Source organism: Nelusetta ayraudi, unplaced genomic scaffold, assembly GCF_046127955.1.
Source record: "Nelusetta ayraudi isolate G7.1 ecotype Tasmania unplaced genomic scaffold, CSIRO-AGI_Nayr_v1 ptg000003l, whole genome shotgun sequence".
NCBI lineage: Eukaryota > Metazoa > Chordata > Actinopteri > Tetraodontiformes > Monacanthidae > Nelusetta > Nelusetta ayraudi.
In genome coordinates, this window is record NW_027466053.1 from 3,132,519 (window position 1) to 3,157,089 (window position 24,571).

The 24,571-nt window shown below is 43.9% G+C and overlaps 3 long non-coding RNA genes across 3 annotated transcripts in view; 2 read left to right on the forward strand and 1 right to left on the reverse strand.

Annotated features, from left to right (window-relative positions):
• The window catches only part of LOC142890611 (uncharacterized), a 151,990-nt gene that overhangs the window by 125,033 nt on the left and 2,386 nt on the right, over positions 1–24,571 (forward strand). The gene's annotated exons all lie outside the window — the stretch shown is intronic.
• Positions 7,114–8,769, reverse strand: LOC142890823 (uncharacterized). The gene is made up of 2 exons (XR_012927131.1): positions 8,409–8,769; positions 7,114–7,298 (listed from the first exon to the last, which is right to left on the reverse strand). It is a non-coding gene; the product is annotated as an uncharacterized LOC142890823 (long non-coding RNA).
• LOC142890829 (uncharacterized) lies at positions 22,025–23,279 on the forward strand. Its single transcript, XR_012927132.1, has 2 exons — positions 22,025–22,099; positions 22,203–23,279. It is a non-coding gene; the product is annotated as an uncharacterized LOC142890829 (long non-coding RNA).

Genomic DNA, 24,571 nt, shown 5'->3' on the forward strand with positions numbered 1-24,571 from the left:
AGAAAGCATGTAGTGCCTGTTGAGGGGGGGAAAGAAAGAAAGACGGCTGGAGGCTGCAGCGGCTACTGAAGAAAGTAGTGACAGCGAGGCCTCCATGTCGGAATGGAGTGAGCTCTCCCTCACAGGCACCAACACACGCAGGTCTTGCAAGCCAAGGAAAGGAATTTTACTCAGCAAAAAATTATAAAATGCTTTCTACAAATATTTAGACTCAAGAAGCACATGATAAGAGTCAGGAAACAAATCAATATCCAAAATTATGTGGTCTGGTTTTATTTTTATTATCTGCGATTTTTAATCTATCATTTTAAACATGGATGTTTAACAGTGGGAACACTAGATGTTAATGGAGTAAGAGAGCTGAAAAAAAAAATGGCACTTGTGTTGCAAAAACCAAACGTAGCGATGTTTTATTTCTTCAAGAGGTCCACAGTGACCAAAGTGTAGAGGTTTCCTGGGAGAACGAGTGGGAGGGCAGGGTGTTTTTAAGCCACAACACCACAGCAAGTGGAGGAGTGGGCATCCTCCTCTCCAAGAGGTTCACCCCCCGTCCTGCATAGAGGTGGAGCAGGTGGTGAAAGGGGAGGTGCCTATTGGTCAGAGCCAAGCTTGATAGTTTTAGTCTGGTTTTTATGAATATGTATGCACCCAACAATGGAGCAGAGAGGAAGAGGTTTTTAGAAATTGTAAAGAGGAATATTTATTTTTTTGGGGGGGATTTTGATTGTACTGAAAAAGAGTTTTTACACCGCAACCATGCAGAGCCACATCGAGTTTCTCAGCACACTCTGAAGCAGCTGGTCTACTCCCATGACCTGGTGGATGTGTGGAGGATGCATGCAGACTGTCGTCAGTACTCTCTTCAGTGGTCCCACCTGAGAGAGACCGGAATCTCTCTGGCAGGTTTTATTGTTTTAAGCATCATTTTAACGTTTTTAAGGAATGTGGAATCGTGCCATCTGGATTTTCTGATCACTGTCTGGTTTTATGTGATGGAATACTCAAAAATGTTTTAGCACAGCTGTTGTCAGTCTGCAATCCGGAATACAATAAAAGCATTAAAAAAAAAAAAACACTCAGTAAAACCAACACTCTGATACTAAAATAAATAAATAAAACTAAATAAAACTTCACAGCAGAATAAAAACACGCAAAGCACCAGACTATGACCACTTTGACAGAAATTTAAAGTTTTTGTGGTGTGGTTTTAAAAATCAAATAACTGATTTTAGTAATCTTAATCAGTGGTGGGACCATGGCAAGGTACAAATAAAACAAGTTTGTCAGCAGTACACTCTCAATGTCGCGCAGTATACATGTAGAGCAATAAAAGACCTGGAGAGTCAAATAGTTGAATTAGAAGTGCTTGACAATTCCACAGGAAATCAAGAACACATTGAAGTCCTCAACTCAAAGAAAATGGCCTTAACCAGCCTGCTGGACTCAAAGGTATGGGGGCGCTGGTCCGGTCCCGGATCCAGAACATCTCTGAGATGGACACTCCCTCTGGCTACTTCTTTGGCCTGGAGAAGAAGAATGGATAGAGAAAGCACATCCACTCCCTCCACCAGGCAGGACCTGACTGAGCTGACTGAGCTGACTGAGCCTCATGAAATCACGAGCAGAGCTGCAGAGTTTTTTTTTCAAAACTGTACTCATCAGAGTATGAGGAGGACACTGAGCTGGAAGAGGACTTTTGCAGGGCTTTGCCGCAGGTATTAGCGAATACCAACACCCAGCTGAGCCGCCCTCTCCAAGTGGAGGAACTGATAGTCACCCTGCAAAGCATGCAGGGCCGAAGAGCTCACGGAATTGATGGACTCACAATCGAGTTCTACAAGGAATACTGGGACGTCCTGGGTGCTGACCTGCACAAGGTGCTGAAGGAGAGTTGGTCCATTCTTCTGCCTCTTCTGCCACAGAGCCATAATGACTCTCTTTCCAAAAAAAGGAAACCTCCTGCAAATGAAGAACTGCTACCTGGGGCCCGTTGCACGAAACTAGGATAAGGGATTAAGCCGGGATATGTTGGTCTTCCTGGATGAATTTATCCGTGATCCGGTTGCACAAAAGTAGGATAGGTGGAAGAGCAACGTGTTATGGTATAAATTACCATGGACATTTATTCTGTGGAGTGAACCTGCTCCAGACCAGGTTAAGTTCCAGGATCTATTTAATCTCACTCCTCGTCTCAGTAAACAGTCACCACCAACGGAAACCAATAGTTATTCCACTCAACACTGCACATTGTTACCACATTCACTGTCATTATTTCAACTTTTGGAATCACTTAATTTCAATCATTACAGAGAAATGAGTTGAGATAATGTTGCAATCATTTGATAATTTGTAACATAACTTATACTTTACCATGCATCACATATAAAAATACACATCCCGTATAAACATGAATACACATCAATGACTAACATGAGGTTCTTTTTGTGACAGTTGACGGTCCTGTTACTATGCCTCCAATTGATCATGCGCCCTGGCGACTTGGCCAAGGGAAGATCCCTTTGGCCGAACGGTTGGTGCGCATGAGTATCACCTGGGAGTCTGGGGTTTGAAGCCTGCCCAGGCCCTTTGCGTCTTGCCACATTTATTGAGGTTTTTATTTACACCTCACAAGCTGCAAATCATTAGTTTATTATTGTTTAACCTTTTTTTCAATTCAATGTCATTGTGATGTCTACTACCTTAAATAACAGAGATTTCCCTCTTCTCACTTTTTAGTACCATAAAGTGTTTTAACATTTCTGAGAAGTTGCATTTCATGGTACATTAAGTGCATTTCTTCTAACCTTATGAATGATGCCCGAGTTTCAACTTCCTACCAATCATAGCTTAGCTAAGGTAGGATTACAGATAAAAACTTTCACATTTTCAGTGCTTAGTGTCATCTCTTTTTAGGCCAAAAGGTGCATACATGAAACAAACAGACACCATCATAATTCAAATTACCTTTATTTATTTTAAGATGTGTCATGTTCTTGGAGCTGGGAAAGGAAAGGAAAAATAATTATTATTACATTTTTGTTCCAGTCAGCATACAGCGTGCATTGAAAGCATGACTCAGCTCCCATTCAAGTTTTTTTTTTTCATTTCAAGGTTGAGTTTTCTTATCATTTTCCTTTTAATTTCGGACTCTAATAAAATGTCTGCAGTATTCTTGTATTCTTGTATTGTATGCCCAAATCAGCCAGTTGTATTTGCTGCTATAAATGCTGATAACTTATGAGTTCTGTTAACCCATGACAATTAGCACAGTGGGAAATTTGCATAATAGGAATTCCCTTCCATTAATTCCCACTGTGTTGCCAGGATGGCTCTCTCCATACACAGCACCTGGGTCCTGTTGCACCAAAGAAATTTTGTGTGGGCACCAAATGATGCTAAAACAAAAGGTGAGCAGGCACCTTCTGCATACACTTGTCTTAAATAGTAGTTTGGGTTAGCATTTTGCAGGATGTTCTTGTATTTTATCGGAGAACTTTTTTTTTCAGCCAGTGAACTTGTCTATTTATCAACATTGTTACGTTTTTTTTGGAGCTACATTTACACAATTTCACTCACATCTGCAATAAATTCCACCAACAATTTCAACTGGCTCGTAATCGGAGTACGACTTAGTTTTCGGATATGATTATTATTATTATTATTATTATTTACTGTTATGATCGTAATTGCGATTGTTCCAACGCTGTTAACGCTGTGGTGGTGTTGCCTTTCTTCTGTATTTCTTATTTTACCTCCTCATAATGGGATGGTGAGCCGTCTTCATGAGACGACACATCAAACACCATCCGCAGCTTGGTTGTCACTTTGTCTTCTCTGAGTACTGCGCGGTGTGGTAAGTCGTACTTGACGTTGTCTGCACTCGCGTTGTCCGCTGGCAAATCCTCCGCAACGCTCTGCTGTAAATAGTCCTCCACTACTTCTCTGTGCCTGCTGTAGAATGCAACATCCTTCTTTAGTCTTTTCTTCAGACCTTCAAATCGGGTTTTAGCAACTCTGTAGTTGTCTTTCAGCTCTGCCCTTTCCGGTTTCCTGGGCAACGCCACGTGGTAGCATTCATTTTGGAGGTTGTTGTTCTCTTGAACATCTGCAAAGCCTCTTCTTCAGCTGGGTTCTGTGTTTTCTCACTCGTGAAACCCAGAGACTCAATTTCCCAGAATGCACGTAGTCGTTTGGAGACAAGTGCGTCCTCTTCCAAGTTGAATGAACATGCAGGTTGACTCGCCGACACTCGACATGGACACTGGTCCCTGCATAGACCATCCAAAGGTGCTTTCCAGGGCTACTAATGTCTCTGTCAGTCTCTCCACTTTTCCTGAGACTATTTGCCAGTCGTAGTCTGATCCTATCAGTACAGAGAGCTTAAGATCGTCAGCATTGTCTGGGAAGTCTGCTAGTTTTAGTCCCTTTCTCTTGAGCTCATGTTGAATCTGGTCACCAAGAATCTTCATCACAGCTGTGCACACCTGTGTTTGTTCTATGGCTTCAATTTCAATTTTCTGCTGGCTGTCCCAGATATTTTCTAATACTACGCTCACTGCGTTGTGTTACGACGTTGTGGGAACAGAGGAGCCAAACGTGTGAAGAGTGAGTGTCTCTTGCCTTATTATTGGTAGGTTCAGGCTCTTCACAAGGTTTTCATGGATGAAGCTTCTCTGACTCCCTCCATCGAGTAAGCAGCGAGCTATTTTCCTGCCTAATGGGCCAGCCACCCATGCCTTGGCAGTCTGTAGCAGCACAGTGTTCTGTCCACAAGGTTTCACTTTCCCAAGATGAGGAATGACCGAGGAAACAACAGCATCTTCTGTAACATGGGGGGCCTGAGCCTACCTTTTCTCCCCAGTGCACACAGCAATGTGATGTCTCCTTCCACATTTTTCACATGACACATCTCTCACTTTAAATGTCCTTGCAATGTGCTTCTGTCCCAAACACACAAAGCATCTTCCCATTTTCCTTATTTTTTTCTTTGCGCTCAGGAATGCTGTGATTTGGGCAATCTTCAGATTTGTGTTCTGCACAATCACAAAATAAACAGTTGTGTGTCTTTTCTTTTTCTTTCTGGGTGTATGATGCTGTCATTTGCAGTGCTCTTTCACTGCGCTGAACCTCCTTCTGTAGGAATTTGACTATTTCATCAACCTTCCATTCATCCTCACTTCACCTTTGACGGCTATATTCAAGAGCTATGTCATCTGGAATCATATTCATTAAAACTGGACATAGTGGGCTTCCATAAGTGGCTGACACGACGCCCAATGATTCCAAGCTCCTATTTTGAAATTTCACATTCATCATAAAGCTGCCTTAATGCATGCACATCAGAGGATTTCTTCACCGGATTGAGGTTCAGCAGCCTTGACATGTGAGCACTGATCACCAGATCTTTCCTTCAAAATCTACTTTGTAGCAGAGTGATCGCGCTTGACATCAGTAAGCATCAGCCCTGCAACTGCCTTTGCAACTGCTCCAGAGAGATACGTTTTCAGGTAGGTAAACGTCTCACGTTTGCACAGTGCGTCATTAGTATGAATAGCAGTCTCATACTGGCTCCAAAACTCTTGCCATCTACTGACATCTCTGTTATATTTGTCAATAATCAATTTGGGCAGCTTAACAGTCTACCTGTCGGCCATAGGGGCTACGGAGAAGACAAAGAATTGCGCTCTTTCTGACGATCGCGGGTCCCGAAGCGTTGGACGTCTTCAACAGCTTCCAGCTAACAGCGGATGAACAAAAGAACTATGAAACGGTACTTAGTAAATTCGAACTGTTCTGTACACAAAAACGCAATGAAACATATGAGAGGTATGTGTTTAACAGCAGAAACCAGACGGAGACCGAGTCAGTCGAAGAGTTTAGAACTGACTCGAAATTAAAATGCCAGTCATGCAACTTTGGAAAACTGGCAGCCTCTCTGGTGAGAGACAGAATTGTAATGGGCGTCAGAGATAAAGGACTCAGAGAGAAACTACAGGGAGAAGCTGATTTGTCCCTGGAAAGAGCCATCCAGATATGCCAAGCCAGGGAGGTCACTCAACATCGTTTGAAGTCGATGGAAGGCAGCACAGCGACAAGTGAAGCAGAGTGCAATATTGAAACAGCCAGACCATCATGCAAGCTAAACGAGCACCCAAGGGAGGTGTCAGCAGGGAGCAGCAACCACGGACACGTGGCAACTGCGGAGGAGAACATCGGCTGTGCGGGATGAGGAACCACTTTGCCTGTGTGTGCAGGCAACGGAGGCCGAGAGAAAGAGAGAGGGAGGCGAACCTAGTCCGAGGTTCTGATGATGATCTCCTCGCTGAGACAGAACTGTCAAATCTACAGGTAAAACCTCAGATCCAGACAGAGACTAAAGCCTCTGTTCCACTAAAATTAGCGGGATGACGCCATGTTTTTGGACGCGGGACGTCGCGGAAGCGATCGGCATTGAGTTCCGTGTCCAGGCACCAAACCCAGCGGGGGGTGTCACCCCCCCCGCCGGCAAGCTGCACCACCTCCGCTTTCACCGCTGCGTGTCTGCTGACGTCATCGCGCTGAGATCGCATGATGAAGTGCTACAGAATTCAAGAGTCCAGCGGTGGCCAGTGATCTTAGTTGTTGGCCACTTTTGGCTGTAGTGGAACGATGACGTCGTTGCCGCCAGACTTGAAGCGGTGCGCACCTCCGCGGCCGCTTCCCGCCGTGCAGCGATTGTTTCGGCGTCTGGTCCACTTTGTGCGCGAGCAGCGGGCAAAACAGCCAGAGGACAATGAACAATTATCCAGCGCTGATGGAACGTGATCGAAAAGTTTTGCATCAGTACTTGATATACGCCGCGACTGGCGCGATATTATGATTTAGCGCACGTTACGCTCAACGTCACCCCGTGCGGCAGGTAAAAACGGTGGTGCTGTCCCTGGTGTCCCGATTCCATCGCAAGCCGATTGGTGCGCAGCCGATTTTGTCCCGGGTCGCTTGCCGGGTTGTTTGACCTGTTTTGTCGCCGGACAGTGAACACATCAGAAACCTAAAACAATTTTCCTTCCCTCCCCAGCAGACTGCAGCATAAAACAACGCACATGCCACCTCAAACAAAACATCTTCAGTATTTTGCTACAGATGTCAAGAGATCTTGGCTTCCTTAAGAAAAAGAGGCAGCTCTGCCCTTATTTATTGAGTGTCTCTGTTTAGGTACCTCTTCAAATTATTATCCAGGTGTACACTTAGATATTTATGACTTGGCACCACCTTGAGGTCTTCCCCACTGGTACTCTGGCTGAAGAGGGGGCTTGGATCTGGAAGAAATCAATTATTATTTCCTTGGTCTTTGAGGTTTTTCAGTAGGACAGTTCTTGTGACTCCAGTCACTGAAGGCTTTGATCAGGTGCTTATATTCACATTGCTGCCCATTCCTGACACACTTCACAATAGCAAGGATTTACAGTGCCTTTATTTTTGCTGTTGACATAAATGAATAGTAACCATATGCTAATGTGGAAGTAAGTATGACATTTGTTTTGACCGTGCGCGCATGTTGCAACTGCAGCCTAATCAGAAAGTGCTCTGTTTATTTGGTTGTTGCATTTTATTAATTTTCTGTTAGAACTTAGTGATAGGCGACACGGTAGCGCAGTGGTTAGCGCTGCCGCCTCACAGCAAGAAGGTCGTGGGTTCGATTTTCTCTTATACTGAACCTGAATTTACCCTTTGTTTTAAAAAATGTATTAAAACCCTTTTTCTTACATGTGAGAATGATGTCCAACAGTATATTAAAACTATTTGAAAATAATGGTAACATAAAAGCTATCAAGACCCTGAATCTATCTGCCTTCTACAATTATTTTTTATCGTGCAAACCGTAAAAATACTTTTATGTATGCAACCCCGTGGCGATTTTATTATTATTATTTTTTTTTTTGTACTGTTTTGCGCAATTATTAAACTAAAACTAAAACTAAAACTTAAAAATTATTTATTTAACTTCAGGCGTTGATTTCCGGCGTTGAGTGACGGGATTCGGAGTAATGGCGGCGCCCGTGTCCGCCATTTTGTCTGCATTTGGGTGCCTCTGAAAAAAAGCTGCGGCACACTGCTCGACTCTCTTCTCTTCTCAGTGTGCGGGAGCCTTTTCTAGTTTGTTAGCGTCTTTTATAATTTTCCTGAGTAGGTTTGCTGCGCAAAAGTGTAAAAACTTTTTTTTTCTTTCTTTCACTGCCTTGTCCCAATCACTATTCCACCACGGTACACTCACGGTATTACTCAATCCTTTGGGATTCCCTTACATGGAATTGTCCTTAAAGCTGCATCAAGAATCAATTTAATCGAAAATGTAAAAATTGATCAAACTTAATTTGCCTTGGTAACTCCACACATCAACAATTAGACTCTCAAAAGGCAAGACTCACAGACTTCATATTGGATGCCTGACTTCACGAAGGTCGCACCACCCCCCATTTGAATGATCGGCCCCATCTTTTGGCAGGCAGATGTATCCTGGAATTACAAAATTGAGATGCAGTTTGAACCATGAGCGTGATCTGAAACTAGTTGTCTGGCAAAGCACACGCTAACACAGGGCACACACAGGTGCCAATCGCAGGTCGCATCTGTTTTGCGTGAAGTCAAACTGTTGTCAGTCAACAGAAAGAGCCGGAAGAACCGGTGACCTCTGCAGGTCCTCGTGTGACTCCCAGTAAATCAGGTTGTACTTTTCTCGCAGCCCGGCTGTGCTCACGTGCACGCGCCGCAGTCTGCGGTCACTTCTATTGAAATATTATCACAGTTTTTTTTTCCAATTGCTAGCACACTAAAATGACATGCATAGCACAATTATTTAAACTGACACACAGAGAGCGAAACCTCCTCTCAAGTCTCCAAAACTCTCAACACATTTTCCGCTTTACACAAATTTTGCAATTCAAAATGGCACTGTTTAAATGCACTGAACACGATTCGCTGCATAAGACACAAAAATCTAACAGAAAGTCACATGTTTGCCATTTCAAAACACTGCCATTCAAAATGACACTACATGAGCTAATTGGACAAGATATGTGCCACCTGGCCAAACACCTCATTGGTTAATTGTTAACACTTCAATCAGGAAGTAAGCACTATAAAAAGACCAAGAGGTGAGCACCTTTTCTTTTTTTTTACAACAACAATGGAAGACATTGCAGAGAGAGGAAGAGGAAGAGGGAGGGTGAGAATAAGAGGGGGAGGAAGAGTGAGAGGTAGTGGTAGAGCTGGTAGAGGAGTTCATGGCCACATGAGAAGACTTTCAAATGGAATCAGAGCAACCTTAGTGGATCATGTCATCAACCATGGGCTGACAATGCAAGAGGCTGGACAGAGAGTGCAGCCGAACTTGAGCCGTTTTACTGTCGCCTCTGTCCTCCGGACATTTACACTGGAGAACAGGTATGTAACCAACATTTCTTTCACACTATGTAGAACACCTCATGTCATAGTGTATCAGTTGGGTGACACCCGTTTACTTCATGAATGGCTGATGTCATACACTGCAGTAAGTGTGCAAGTTTCCTGTACAATTTACTCTACTGTTCATTGTCCAAGCCCCATATGTTTTATCATTTAGTTTCTCTAAAGGACTGAGAGACGCAGCCATGGTGGAGGGAGGGGCCAAATGTTCACTGGGGTACAGGAAGCTGCCACAGTAAACTTGGTTTTTGGAAAGGAATGAAATCAGATTACGAGAAATTCAAAGCCACATCATCCAGGACAACACCGTATTCAGCAACGTCCAACGAGTCAGCCTGTCCACATTGGCTCGCATTTTACAGCGGAACCAAATTAGGATGAAACAACTTTATAAGGTGCCATTTGAGAGAAACTCACAAAGAAACAAAGAGCTCAGACGAGCATATGTGGATGTAAGTACAACACTGACTGCAGTACACTACACACAGGGTCTGGATAACACCATATTGACTGATTTTGTTCTTTGTGTTCAGGGGGTACTGGAAATGGATGCTCATGCAATTCCACATGAGTTCATCTTTATAGATGAGGCTGGGTTCAACCTAGCAAAGACCAGAAGAAGGGGAAGAAACCTCATTGGCCACAGAGCTATTACAGATGTTCCTGGCCAACGTGGTGGGAACATCACAATGTGCGCTGCCATTTCCAACACGCGTGGTGGCCTCCACCGTCATGCCATCCTTGGACCATGCCACAGAGCCCACATTCTCACATTTCTGGACAGACTCCACAACATCATACTACCACCACAGCACATGAATGATGCAAACCATCAAAGCCAGTACGTTGTAGTCTGGGACAACGTGAGCTTCCGTCGCGCAGCCCCAGTCCAAGACTGCTTTGCTGACCACCCATCATTTATCGTACATTACCTCCCACCATACTCACCATTTCTGAACCCAATAGAGGAGTTCTTTTCGGCATGGCGGTGGAAAGTATATGACCTGCAGCCCTTTGTGCGCATGCCTCTTGTGCAGGCTGTGGAAGAGGCATGTGATGAAATTGATGTGGGTGCGATTCAAGGATGGATAACGCACTCAAGGCGCTTCTTCCCTCGTTGTCTTGGCAAGGGAAGATATTGCCTGTGATGTGGACGAGGCGTTGTGGCCAGACCTAATTATTTTTCTTGCCTTTTTATTTTCTGCATATTTTTTCTGCAATTTTTGTTTTGCTCACTCCAGTGTAAATACATTTGCTTGTTTGGTCAAAAAAAAAAAAAAAAAAGTTTCAACAGCATGCGTGTGGAACTACAAATATTTCTGTGCATGTGAACAATCTAAGAGCTTTCTACAATTACTATCGTATCATGGCAAAGCATACCAAAGATGAGAGAGTTTTTCATTCTGCCCAACAGTGTGTAGCTGGTTAGACAAAAATCTGGTAATATGAATGAAGTGTGTGCCATGTGGTGCAAAAGTTTGATTTTGATAATGTTATATGCAGTTTTGGTTGCAGTGCTTCATTTTGCAGGATATCTGAGGTGTTTTGCAGTTTGGGTGTGCGGTTCTGTGAATTGTGTTTAGCGTTTTGGTAAAACGAGGCTAGTTTGCAAAATTGTGTTTTAGCAATTGGAAAAAGTTGTAAAGAGAAGGAGCGTGTTTGAAGCTCGAGTTGGCGCGTGACGGGCAGATTCCATCAGCCAGACGCAAAATAAATCGGCAACTAAAGAACCAAGTTGTCATTGCCTACATGGTCAACTGCCACGACCAACCTCTAATCGATCATTGAATTTTTTTCAAATGGTTTCTATTTATTTATTTATTTATCTATTTATTTATTTATTTATGTAGTTAGTACACAACCGCCGTGTCGCTTTGCCACCTTTTGCTCTCCACATCCACTAGGTGGCGTCAGGGGCGCGCAGCCTGAAAAAAGAGTCGCTCTTATGAAATCATTGCCCTGAAACGGTAACTGTGTGTGTGTGTGTGTGTGTGTGTGTGTGTGTGTGTGTGTGTGTGTGTGTGTGTGTGTGTGTGTGTGTGTGTGTGTGTGTGTAAAGCCCTGCAGTGTTTGGCTGACGACGAGCAGCATGACGAGAACACAAGGCCGTACAGCAGCAGCCACAGCACGGCATAAAGCAGACACACGACTTCAGCTTGCTTCACAAATCCTCCCATCACCTCGTCAAGCGTGGCCCGGGCACGAAGACAAGGTCAGTCCAACATCAAACATCTAATTACAGGAGAGACACACACACACATACACACCACAGCAGCATTTTGTGAATGCAACCTGACTGCATTCCCGCCCCCCCCCCAGGCAGCTGCCATGGAGATTCCGCAGATAGCAACGCAACACAAACAAAGGTGTGTTTTCTGAATCATCATCAAAGCATTTGATGCTATCGTCCAGAAAGTCTTGGTACAAAGTGCACACTCACTTTTGGGATCGCAGTCATTTCAGACACGCCCACTTTCAGCAAAATGAAAATCGATCGAAGAATTAATCTGGTTTATTTATTAAATAAACCTGAAACCAGTTCACTGGCTGGAAATCCCACAGGGATTGTATGGGGTTTAGGAGTTTTTATCAGTTTATCAAGGAAACCCCCTCAGTGTCGCATCAAACTCCCCCCGATGCGTCTGATGGGCCTTAGGAACCAGGAAGTCTGTGACTCTGCTCGTAACGACACCTGGAGGTCTTACTTTCTTTTTAAATCCTGTACAAAGAATTTGACTTCAGTTTCTCTTTGGTGGGCCGGCTGTACGTTGTGCACCTGTGGCACCTGTAGCACCAGCAACACCTGTTGCTGCCGCAGTGATGACTCCAGGCATGATTCTTTTCCTCATTGCACCTGACTGTGTCAAAGCATTATTATGCAGAGACTGAAAGTTTAAAGTTGTACTCGCTGAAACTGATGCATGGATTCTGAGGTTCTGGCAGCAGGAAAAAGAGGATGATTATATCCTACTTATAATTTGTCTGCTGTTTGTTTGCGTTTGTTCCGGTTTGGCGCCCATGTGGGAATTGTGCAACTTCTGCCATTGCCGCCTCCGGTCAACACAACGTTTCTGGGAAGGCGCAGGTTTGATCCTCTAAAACGTTTCCTGGCTCAGAGCGAGGACAATTAAACATGACTGTTTCTGTTTTTTTGGGGGGATGGAAATGTTCACAGGTTCCGCAGTGCATAAAAGGTCAGTGCAGAGGGACGTCACCGTTCCACTTAAGTGACCTTTGTCTGTCTCTCTGTTTCTTCCGTTTGGCCAAAGTTCTGCCAACTCTGCAGCAGCAGCAGCAGCAGCAGCAGCAGTGGCTGCACCACACAACCAGACAGAGGGCTGCACACTCATACACACAGCATTTCCATCACATGCATCATTTTTTATTTTATTTTCTTTTTTAAAAGAGAAAGTCTTTCCACGTCGCACTTTCAGGTAACCACTCCCCCCCCCCCCAGCTGGATTACAGCCACAGGACAGCTGGACTTTTCTCCTCACCTTGACAAGCAAATAAAAAGAGTCTGTAAATGTTTCACCCGCAGGCTGTGGGGATTAAAGATCAATTCATTTTTTTTTTTTTTTTTAATAAACCACAATGTATTTTTCTGTGTTTGTGTATGCGTGCGCACACACGCCATGGGAAAGAAGTCAGCCGGCGACTGGCAAGGACAGAAGTGCGAAAGAGCGGCGTGGCATAAATTAAGACTGAAACCAGCCACCACAGCTTCCGAAAAAAAGTGTACACAGAAACACGCACACACACACACACACACACAAACTGTGGCAACTCCCTGTGTATCCGTCTGTGGAAAAAAGTTCCTGCCTCAGTGCAGCTTCAGCAACAAACTTTTTTTGGACTCAAGATTTGTTTTGCTGAAACACTTCCACCAAAACAAAACCAAAATAATTTATTTTATTTTATTTCTGGCCGACTCGCTGGAGTGGAACTGATTCTCCCTCTCAGGATTGACGCCCAGTTGGTTGTGACACACCAAAGGCCCCTAAATCTTGATAAAATATGTCATAAATGCACAATAAAAAAAAAAAAACCCTCTGATCTCTGATCAGTCAGTTTCGAGGCACACGGTTTGACTGGTGGGACTATCCGTGCCCCTCCACTCCCCCAGACACACACACACACACACACACACACACACCCACACACACACACACACCCTGAGAGAGTTCCTTCCTTATTCACAAGAAAGGGGAAATAAACTCTTCAAGTTCAGCAGAAAGCAGAGGGCAGCAGAGAGCGAGCGAAGCAGGGCTGTGCATGTGTGTGTGTGTGTGTGTGTGTGTGGGGGGGGGGTGGTATGTTTGGTCACGCAGTCTGCCAGACAAAAGGCCTTTTGTCTGTTGGAGAATGTGGCTCATTCTCTGGCTTCTCCTTTGTGCATGTGAGTGTGTGTGTGTGTGTGTGTGTGTATGCTGCCTCCCAGCCAGTGTTGACAGCAAACACAGGTCCTGCTCATTCCAACGTTCCGCGGATGGAAAAGTTCTCAGAACCCAGAAAAGACATCAGAACAAAAATACATTAATAAATAAATAGAGATAAAGAAAGAACTTTATAGGAGTTGTCGGTTCTAAATGGTCCATCCGGCCCCGGTGACTCCCACATGGCATTGGTCCACTGGACACATAGGCCCTGTTTTCACTTGGTCACTTGTAACTGTTTTGGGGGATTGGATCACGAGAACGGATCTCGAAGCATCTGTTCGCACTCAGCCATTAACATGCGTCTCGAGCGTGCCATTTGTGATCGCATTACACCCCCCCCCTGCCGAACCTATGCAAATGCAACATGCGTCATTTCTGTTTTTAACCACTGGGGGCAGTAAAGCGCAAAACTACGGCTAGTTTCACGTGAAAACGAATAAGAATGAACTTCCTGTTTGCGGACTATATCAAGTCACTGGTTTTAATTCTACTGCAGCTCGTATGGATCCGAACGAGGAGTAACGACTGGTGGGACAGAGTGGTGATGACTTTATTTTGGGATCAACAGTGGCTGGCATATTTTCAGATGCAACGTCGCACATTTAATCTCACATGTGGGAAACTGCGACCGCAGTAAATGAAATTTATTAGCATCCTAATAAAAGAGTCTCACAAAAATGATTTGTTTTCGCTTCTTGTTTGTAACTTTATAATGACGACGCAGGGAGTTGGGGCGCCGACCAAGTACGTACACGGGAGAGGGGAGTGGAGTAGGCGGTCCTTAATGTGGACTGAGCTCGCATTCTGTTCGCACGTCCGTGACGAATGCGTTTTTATGCGATGCGACTACGGTATTCGGATGACAAAACGGATTTGGACCGTTTGCACTTGGTTACTTCGTGTGTTTTTTGCCGATCGGAATACGAAAAACGCATGAAATGACCAAGTGCAAACAGGGCCATAAAGCGGTTCTGCTGAATCACGACCACACCAAATCCTGGATTTGAATGAGTCCCGCTGTCAGATAGCCTTAAAAAGATCTAAGAGTTTGAACGTTTACGAGGTCGAGTAATAAGATAAAGCGATGATGTGATGTGCAAAGTCCAGAATATTTTTTTTTTTTTTTTTACGTCAGGGAAATTTTGACATTCCAACTGACTGATTTGAAAAGTGAAAGTTTTTCTTTTTTTTCAGAAGAACCATAGGTGGATGTGTTACTGTTGTGTTGTGTTGTGATATGGTGCTGAATTAAAGGGAAAAGTCACAAAACCTTTATGTCCAGCAACAAGATGAGATGCCAACCGATATCCTCCAGCCTCAGTTTTATGAAAATCTGGCCGTTGTGATGTCACAAAGGGCATCGGGACCTCTCCCAGGCCAGGGCCACTGAAGAGTGTTTTTTTTTTTTGTTTTGTCGTTGTTATTAATAGTTAATTATGCGCAGCAGCTCCAGAAGACCAAGAAAGAGACTCCACCCGTTGACCTCAATAGACAGTTTTTTACACCACAGGAAGTCCGGTCATGTGAAATTGTTTTATGACCTGACCTGAATTTTCTGGACAGTCCGTCCTGTCACGTCATCCAGTTGTTGCAGCTGTGGCTACGGCGGCTGCATCAGCCACGGGTGTATCGCCGGTTTCCCCTCGTTGCACGGTGACGTTTCGACGACGCCTTGTGACTCCACGGCGTCACACCCTGGGGCAAGGCCGTAACTAGCTTTGATACCCGAGGTAAATACTTTGGTTACTTAGTCATGGGAATTTTTTTTAATATAAAAATATATATTTCAGAAAAAACATCAAAATTTAATTCATAGAACGATCACAAACTATGTTAACCGTTACAGCCAACAATCAGGAGTTGTGTTTCTATCTAAAAAAAAAAATAAAAAAAGATGAAATAAAATGAGTTGTGTTTCTGCTTACCACAGCGTGTCACGTGTACCGGCACTCACTGGACATGTTGTGGTTTTGGGGTGAAGAAGAGGAAGGAAAAAAAATCTGCGTGCGCTAAGATCTGAATTAGAGGTAATGAACGAACATATTCGCCAGTTTGCGCATTTTTTCATGATAGTGGTTTTGTTGAAACAAATAGAAAACACGACTTTGCATCAGCTGCATGCACTTGCCCATGACATTTAAACTCTGAAGAACTTACTTTGCATTTAAAATAATGAGTTGTAAAAAACTGAACGTAACGTTATGTCATGCGTAGGAGAAACTTTTGTCTCCATACTTTTCAATAAAGTGTTAAAATATGCCTACCTGTCAACTGCTTGAATGTGTCAAAGCAATTTGTAAATGGTCTTCTCAACAATTTATAGCAAGACTTTGTTATTATTGTTAAGGATAACTTTAAAGAAACTCTTCAGTGACCAAAGTGAAACAATTGTCAAGTTTACTGTGGTAGAAAATATTGCTGGTCTTTCTCAACTAATATGACACAAAGTTATTCATAAACCAGATGAAACCAGACTCATTTCAAACGTAGTAACTGTTAGTTAAGCATTTTATTTTCTCTTGCATACATAGCTGATGCCTGCTCACACATAACAGTTATTTCAACTTTGAATAATTGCAGCAAGACGTTAGACAAAATCTGCATTTTTCTCTGACTGCTAACTAGTTTAAAACTGGTCTGACTTTTCTGCAGTTGGGCTGTGATGTGTACAATGATAGTGTAGAAGCGTCATTCTCATATATCTGCACCATGCAACTTTATTTTTATTTTCCTCCCACACAGATAAAAGAAAATGTTAAAAAAAAAAAAGAGAGAGAGAGGCCCTGGCAGAAGAATACCGTACACTGATTTGAATTTATTCTCAAATGTTTAACTGATTAAAGAGATGGAAAAAAAGAAAAAAAAAACTTATTTGTCACATTTGCGTCAACTAATCATAAGCCTGTCTGTCTGTCTGTCTTTTTTTATGTACTTTCAGTGAGTTGAACCCTCTGGACAGGATTCAAACAGCCATCCCAAACGCCAATAACACATACAGTTGAAACCAGAAGTTTACATGCACTGTGCAAAAACACACATAACACTCCCCCCCCGAGACACTGACAGTGTCTCGAAGTATCGATGTGTGTAAAAAAAAGAAAAATAATAATGAAGCAAACTGCTGGCATCAAACAAAATGCAGGTATTTAAAGTATAGATGCATTTTGTTCATCATAGTTTGAGATTCAAAGTGAAACCTGCTTTTGTTTGACGGCCGACCTGAACGGCGTTGAAGCCGATGCATCACGTTGATGTTTCACAGTAAAGTACAGCACATATAAATACAAAATCCAGCACATTGTGTGTTATGATGAAAATCAACCGGATCCACCGGGTTTTTACACCATTGACTTCCTGTCTGAACGATCCCACCTGCTGCGATTGACGCAGGAGGGACGCGGCAAGCGTCAAAGAATCAATTCTGGCGTTCTTTTCCAGCGGCTCGCGTTTTACTGCTTCTGGGACGCTTCTGAAACGCGGACGCTCTGCGCCTGGTGTGAACCTGCTCATTGACTTTAGTGGCCGCGTTTCACTGCGTCGACGCGGAACGCTCTGCTGACGCTCTGCAAACGCTTCTGGTGGGGTGAACCTCTCCTGTTTCAGGTCAATTATTTCATTTTGCTAAATGTCACAATAATGAGAAAGAGTATATTTTACATAATTTTTTATTACTTTCTTCAAGGTCAAAAATTTACATTCATAAAAAGTGCTTCAAACAATGTGGGGAAGCCCAGATGATGATGTCATGGCTTTGGAAGCTCCTGATAGGTTAACTGACAACATATGAGTTCATTGAAGGCACACAACTCAAACACTCTGCTTCCTTCTTTGAAATCATGGGAAAATCATAAGAAATCTGCCAAGAAATCAGGGAGAAAATTGTGGAGCTCCACAAGTCTGGTTCATCCTTGGGTGCAATTTCCAGATGCTTGAAGTGCTACGTTCATCCGTTCAAACAATTATATTATAAGAGTAAACATCACAGGAATGTCCAGCCATCACAGCGCTCAGGAAAGAGACAGGCTCTGTGTCCCAGAGAGGTGTTTTGGTCTGAAATGTGCTAACCAACCCTAGAACAAAAGCTAAAGATCTTGTGAAGATGCTGGCTGAAGCTGGTAAGAAAGTCTCATTATCCACAGTGAAACGAGTCCTGCACTGACATGGGCTGAAAGGCTACTCGGCAAGAAAGAAGCCATTACTCCTAAAGAAACATAAAAAAAAAAGCCAGATTACAGTTTGCAAAAAGACACCAGGACAAAGACCTTCATTTCTGGAGACATGTCCTCTGGTCTGATGAAACTAAAGTGCAGTATTCTGGCCATAACGACCACCGTTACATTTGGAGGAAAAGGGGGGGGGGAGCTACTAGACCTGAGAACACCGTACCAACAGTGAAGCACAGAGGTGGCAACATCATGTTGTGGGGCTGTTTTGCTGCAGCAGGACCTGCAGCTCTTTACAAAATAGACGGCATCATGAAGAAAGAACATTATGTGGAAATATCAAGGCAACATCTCGACATCAGCCAGGAAGCTAAAACTTGGGCACAAGTGGGTCTTCCAAATGGACAATGACCCGAAGCATTTTGCCAAAAAGTGGCTTGAGAACAACAAAGTCAATGTCTTGGAGTGGTCATCACAAAGCCCTGATCTGAATCTCATAAAATTTGTGGCCAGATCTGAAGGGGAGTGTGCAAGTAAGGCGGCAATCCTGACTCAGTTACACCAGTTCTGTCAGGAGGAATGGGCCAGAATTCCAGCAGAGTACTGTCAGAAGCTTGTGGAAGGTTACCCTAAACGCTTCACCAATCGGGGTTACAGCCTCTGCCAGACTGGTGTGATAGTCTGTGCAAGGCTGGAACCAAAGGACCCAGAAAAACCCGTCGGCAACGGCGACTGGAGAAGCATGTGGGTACCCCTACACCTTGTGAAAATGCCTGAAAATGATGTCTCAGATGCTGTCGCTCTCCTCCAGTCACTAGGTCTGAACAAGAGCTGCTCTGTATCAGCTGCTTTTGAGAAATGGGAGATTCTTGTCTGTTTGATTGTATTATTGTGACATTTTAGTTGTTCACGAAGCACTTCATAATGAACGGTGAGTTTGCTTTTTCTCCACCTTCTCTCTGCACTCCTGCATTGTCTTTTTGATTCTAAAATCTCTGGTTTACGTCTCCACGGGGATAAAAGCTGATTCGGTTAAACTGTTTTTTTTAAAAGTGGAGCCACAGAGTCTAATGTGGATTTAAGTTTGCAGTTAAAATTTTCAACAATAAAATCACAGGGTGCAGGTAAAATTTCAGCAAGAGTGCATTTTAAAACCTCAATAAAATTTGCAGCCACCTCTAGGCCACCACTAGGTCCAGGGTGTGTCCCCTGTTGTGAGTAGGCCGTGTGACGTGCTGGTTAAAATTCATGCAGTTTAAAAAGTGGTAAGAATTCTGTTGACAGTGGGTCAGAGTTGTTGTCAACGTGCAAGTTAAAATCGCCAGTTATTAAAATTCTATCATAAGTTGTCAGTGTGATTGATAGAAGCTCGGAGAACTCACTGATAAAAGCCGTTGAGCAATGCGGGGGTCTGTATACATCAATGCAAATAATTGGTGGACTGCTAAAAACAATAGCGTGTCATAACTGTTCAAAGAGACTTCCTTTGACATTAAATTGTTTTTAAAAATTGATGCAGTTCCACCTCCTCTCTTACATCCCCTGATAGAAAATAAAAAGCTAAAATTTGGTGGACAAGCCTCGGTGAGGACAGCTGGAGCCCCTGTGGCAAGCCATGTCTCTGTTAAAAGCATACCATCTAACTTACTATCTAAAATCAATTATTCATTCATTCATTCATCTTCTATACCCGCTTATTCCTTAAAATCAATTAATTTATGATAAAAGATTTGTTTAAAAGGGAGCGCATGTTCAGCACGGTCAGGTTAATGGTCGCGCCAGACGTGCGCTTCTGACCACCGGGAAATAAAATGTGTGGATATAAAAGATTGCTTCTGTTAAAACCAAACTGTCTGTATGTCTGGGGAAAATGTCTGCCTGCAGCGTGGGTTGTGCGGTTGTGGGTTATGTGTTTGTTCCGTTTATATGGTCGATGATTCATTGTCACAGGTATGGGAGCAGGTGTTGGTGGGACAGCAGTAGCAAGCTCAGTCGTATGAGCAATAGGAAAGCGTGCCATGTGGGAGGCGCTGCAGGAGGCAATGTCCACAGAATGCTCCGGAGAGGAAGTGGTAGGCACTGAGCAGGGGGTGCGACGCGAAAACAGTCACGCAGGTGTGAGAGACGCTGATTGTATGGAGTACTGGATGTTCGAAGTTAACGTGCGGCTTCCTAATTTGTTTGGGTGAAGTCCATCATGCGGTAAAATGACGGGCGATTCCAGAATAATTTAAAACTGTCAATGGGTTTAGGTCCGGCAAACAGCAAAACTTACCAGCTCTGGGCCCGTCAAGTTGAAAATGTATCCTGGATAAAACTTCACCAGGTATCTGCAGATGCTTCGGTGTCCAGGAGTGGCACAGAGTGTAAGCAAATGTTGGTGCTCTGTTATATTAGTCTCTGGTAAAACTCTGGATGGTATTTGTGCTCAAGGTGGAGGTAAAAACGGTGGCATGGCAATATAGGTCAGAGCCGAGTGTGCCTCATATCTGAGAGGGCCAGAAAATAATAAAGATCCAGTCAACAATATTATGTATGCATTTGTGTAATTGTACCACTATTTATTTCACTTTTCATTTATAAATAAGTCCTCAATTATTTATTTTTTTTGCTCGCGCTTGCATGCTCGCATGGTTTGTACCTCACTAGTTTCATAGCCCTGGTTACAGTCCTGCACTGGGGGTAGGCTGGGCGGTCGCGGCGAGAACGACAAGAAGGACGTGGCATCCAGAACAAACACAGTGACTCACACTGATGGAAAGGAACACATGGACAGCAGCTGAGTTGCTGGTTCCAGTCCAGGGTCACAGCTGTTGAGAATGTTTTGCATCATCATCATCAGCATCATCATCATGGTGCAGTGGTGAGCACTGGGTTCGACCCCAACCTGTGTGAAGTCATCTATGTGGTCCCAGCATCTGCTGGGTTCTCTCCATGTTTTCCGTGTGTGTGCTGGGTTCTCTCCATGTTCTCTGAGGCCCTGTTTGAATCTGTTGCACAATCTGTTCGCACATAGCATTAACATGCAAAGTGCATTTTTAACCACTAGGGGCAGTAAAGCCCAAACCATGGCTAATTTCACCTGAAAACGAATAAGAATGAACTTCCTGTTAGCGGACTATATCAAGTCACTCGTTTTAATTCTACTGCAGCTCGTGCGTATGGATCCGAACGAGGAGTAACGACTGGTGGGACAGAGTGGTGACGACTTCTTTTTCGGATCAACGGTGTCTGGCAAATTTTCGGATGCAACGTCACACATTTAATCACATATGTGGGAAACTGCGACCGCTGCTCCACTGACAAAATACGCTAATGCGGAATGACATTTATTAGCATCCTAATAAAAGAGTCCAACAAAAATGATTTGTTTTGGCTTCTTGTTTGTAACTTTATAACGACGACGCCGGGAGGTGGGGCGCTAACCCAGTATGAACACGGGAGAGGTGAGTGGAGTAGGCGGCCCTTAATGTGGACTGAGATCGCATTCTGTTCACACGTCCGCGAGGAATGCTATGCGAAGCGTCGAAACCACCTCCCTGAGGTGGTTTGAGTGATCGGATGACAAAACGGATTTGGACAGTTTGCACTTGGTTACTTCGTGTGATTTTTGCCCATCGGAATACGAAAAACGCTTGAAATGACCAAGTGCAAACAGGGTCTCAGTGTCTGCCGGGTTCTCTACATGTTCTCCCTGTGTCTGCTGGGTTCTCTCCAGGTTCCCCAGCTTCCTCCCACAGTCCAAGAATATGCATTGTTATAGGCTTTCCTGAGCCCATGTGTCATGCCTCCACTCACCACAGAAGAGTTCGAGCTGTCTAGCCTGAGGTTTGAACTCCACTCCATCGAGAGACTCCTGGATGATGTCCTCCAAAGGCAATACCTGCTCCTCTCCCAGTTGGACTGTCTGCAGCCCCCCGCTCCCTGCGGCACTGAGGGTACAGCAGTTAGTGATGGTCCTGGTCCATCACTCCTCCTTGGACGTCCGTTGTGAAGAAGGGGAGAAGGATCTCTCTTCCTATGTTCTCACCTGACAAGGATAATAACTTAGAGGTACGCAAACTGTCTCAGAGCAACCTGTCTCGGTCTGCTCCGAAGCTGGGATAACGGAGTTATCGGGGACTTAAAACACTTTATCCCAGCTTCGGAGTCGTAGAAAACGGCATTGATACTTTTCTCCTCCCGACATCTCTGACCTCGAGTGCGCTCCGGCTAGGCTCTAGCTGTCCTCCTGTCTGTTCAACGGAGCTCCGGTCACAGCGGTGACGTCATCCCAAGTCGCAGCCCACCAGGTACAAATCTTTCAATTAGCTCCACTGTCTGTAGAGCTGCCCCGGGCAATGTGGTTAACTTGTATAACGGTGGATGTAAAGACCGACAACCTGAAATTCTCATCATTGGTGACTCCATCATCCGTTATGTTGAAATCCCAGGCGCAATAACTTACTGTCTGTCTGGCGCCAAAGTTACAGTCATTATGAAACTGACCTCGGTGCTCATAGATTGTCACCCCTGTGCTCACACACTGATTGTTCACCTGTCCACAAATGACGTCATGGATAAACGATTATTTATGCTCCGTGATCAACTAGAGTCTCTCGCAATCAAAACTCAGAGCCTGGGCAGGACCGGCATCTTTGCTGGTCCTGTTTTAGCTCCTTCAAAAAGCCCTGAGCATTTCAGTCGTCTCTACAGTCTCCATGAATGGCTGAAATGCTATTGCACTGCAACAGGGCATGGCTTCCTTGGTAACTTTGACTGTTTTTGGACCAGACGTCACCTTTATAAACCAGATGGCCAGCTGTTTGATGCACTTTCTATTAGGATGCACCTAATAGAAAGTGCACCAAACATCTTGCTCAAAACTTCATACAACATATTGTTTTAACTCTGACTGATATCCACCTCAGCATGACCCTGCATCAGTAGCTGCTCCCATCCACTATAACAAACATTTTTCCACGGGTCCGGCTGAGCGCTTCTCCATCTTTAATATACCGACTAGGGTGAAGGCAAACAGCGCCACCTACAGACCGAGACGCTCTGCTAACTCTTCTACAAGATCAAACTTGGTTTCCATTCCACTTACTCCTGCAATTAAACCAGGACCATGTTCATCTCAACATAACTTGCACCATTTAACTGTATCATCTGCTGAGGTCATTTCTAACAGTACAGTTGTCTTCTGCCTATTGAATGTGAGATTTAAAAATAAAAATAACTACAAATGCTACCCTGACCCCCTTAATTCCTTCCCTTCTTTTGAGTCCCTGGACTTCTTTCTATATGGCCAGTAGCTGATACTGTATTTTAATCTATACACCGCCAAAAGCTAACACTGGCTTTATCCAAGAGTTTACAGAATGTCTATCGTGACCAAATATGATATGAGTTCTTATCGTTGGTGATTTTAATACCCACGTTTGTTGTCCTTCAATGTCCTGTTTTACCGCTGATGTCATTAACCTTTATGACTCTTTTAACTTAATGGTCAATAACCCATCTCACAACAAGGTACATATTCTTGACCATGTGTTGTCCTGTGGTGTTTCGCTTAACAACATCCATCTGCTTGAATTTAGTCTCTCTGATCACAAGTTCATCGTTTTCCATACCCAGCTCCACTTCCTGCCAATAAGCCTTCTCCTTGTATTTGCTCACGGTCCTTTGACATAAAGTCCGCTAGTAGTTTTAGACAATGGTTCCTAGCTGCCTCTACTAACAATTTTTGATTCAGCAGATTCAGCCAGGATCTTTCTGTGGACGATTTAGTGGAGAATTTTAACAGCACGTCAGACTATCCTTGATGACATCGCCCCATCACAAACAAACGAGCGAAACATAATGCCCTCCCTTGGCTTAATGACTTTACTAAGGACTTGAAGAGGCAATGTAGGAAAGCTAAGTGAAAATGGAGAAAGGATAATGTTAGGGTATCTCTTTAACAGGAGATTAATCTCTTTATCAAGAGATTAGGACCTTAGGAGTTTTATGCAGGCATACCAACGGTCAGTTAAGGAAGCTAGAGACCCATACTTTTCTAATCTAATTGCTGGAAACTACCACAAACCAAGGGTCTTATTCCAGGCCATCAACTCTGTGGTCGGCCTTTTGCCTACCCAGCCAATGGAAGACGTCAGGCTCCATAATTCACCAGAAAAAAATAAATCTTAACTTGAAAGAAATCTTAACCTGCAGTAACCCCCCGGCTAGCTTGTCCTACTTTAATCTAATCTCTCTGTCATGGAGATTAGCACTCCACCTGTCCACCTGTCAATTAGATTCCATCCCTCCCAGATTTGTCCATACAATCTGCCCTGACATCCCCTCTATCATCAACTGCTCACTGTTCACTAGTGTCTAGTTCTTTCAACCTCTTGTTTTTTAACAATTTCAGACCTATTTCTAATTTACAAGTCCAAAATTCTAGAAAAGTCTGTTGCGTCTCAACCAATGTCTGACATGAATAACTCCTGCATATTTGAGAAATATCAATCAGGTTTCCGTGCCCATCATAGTACGGAA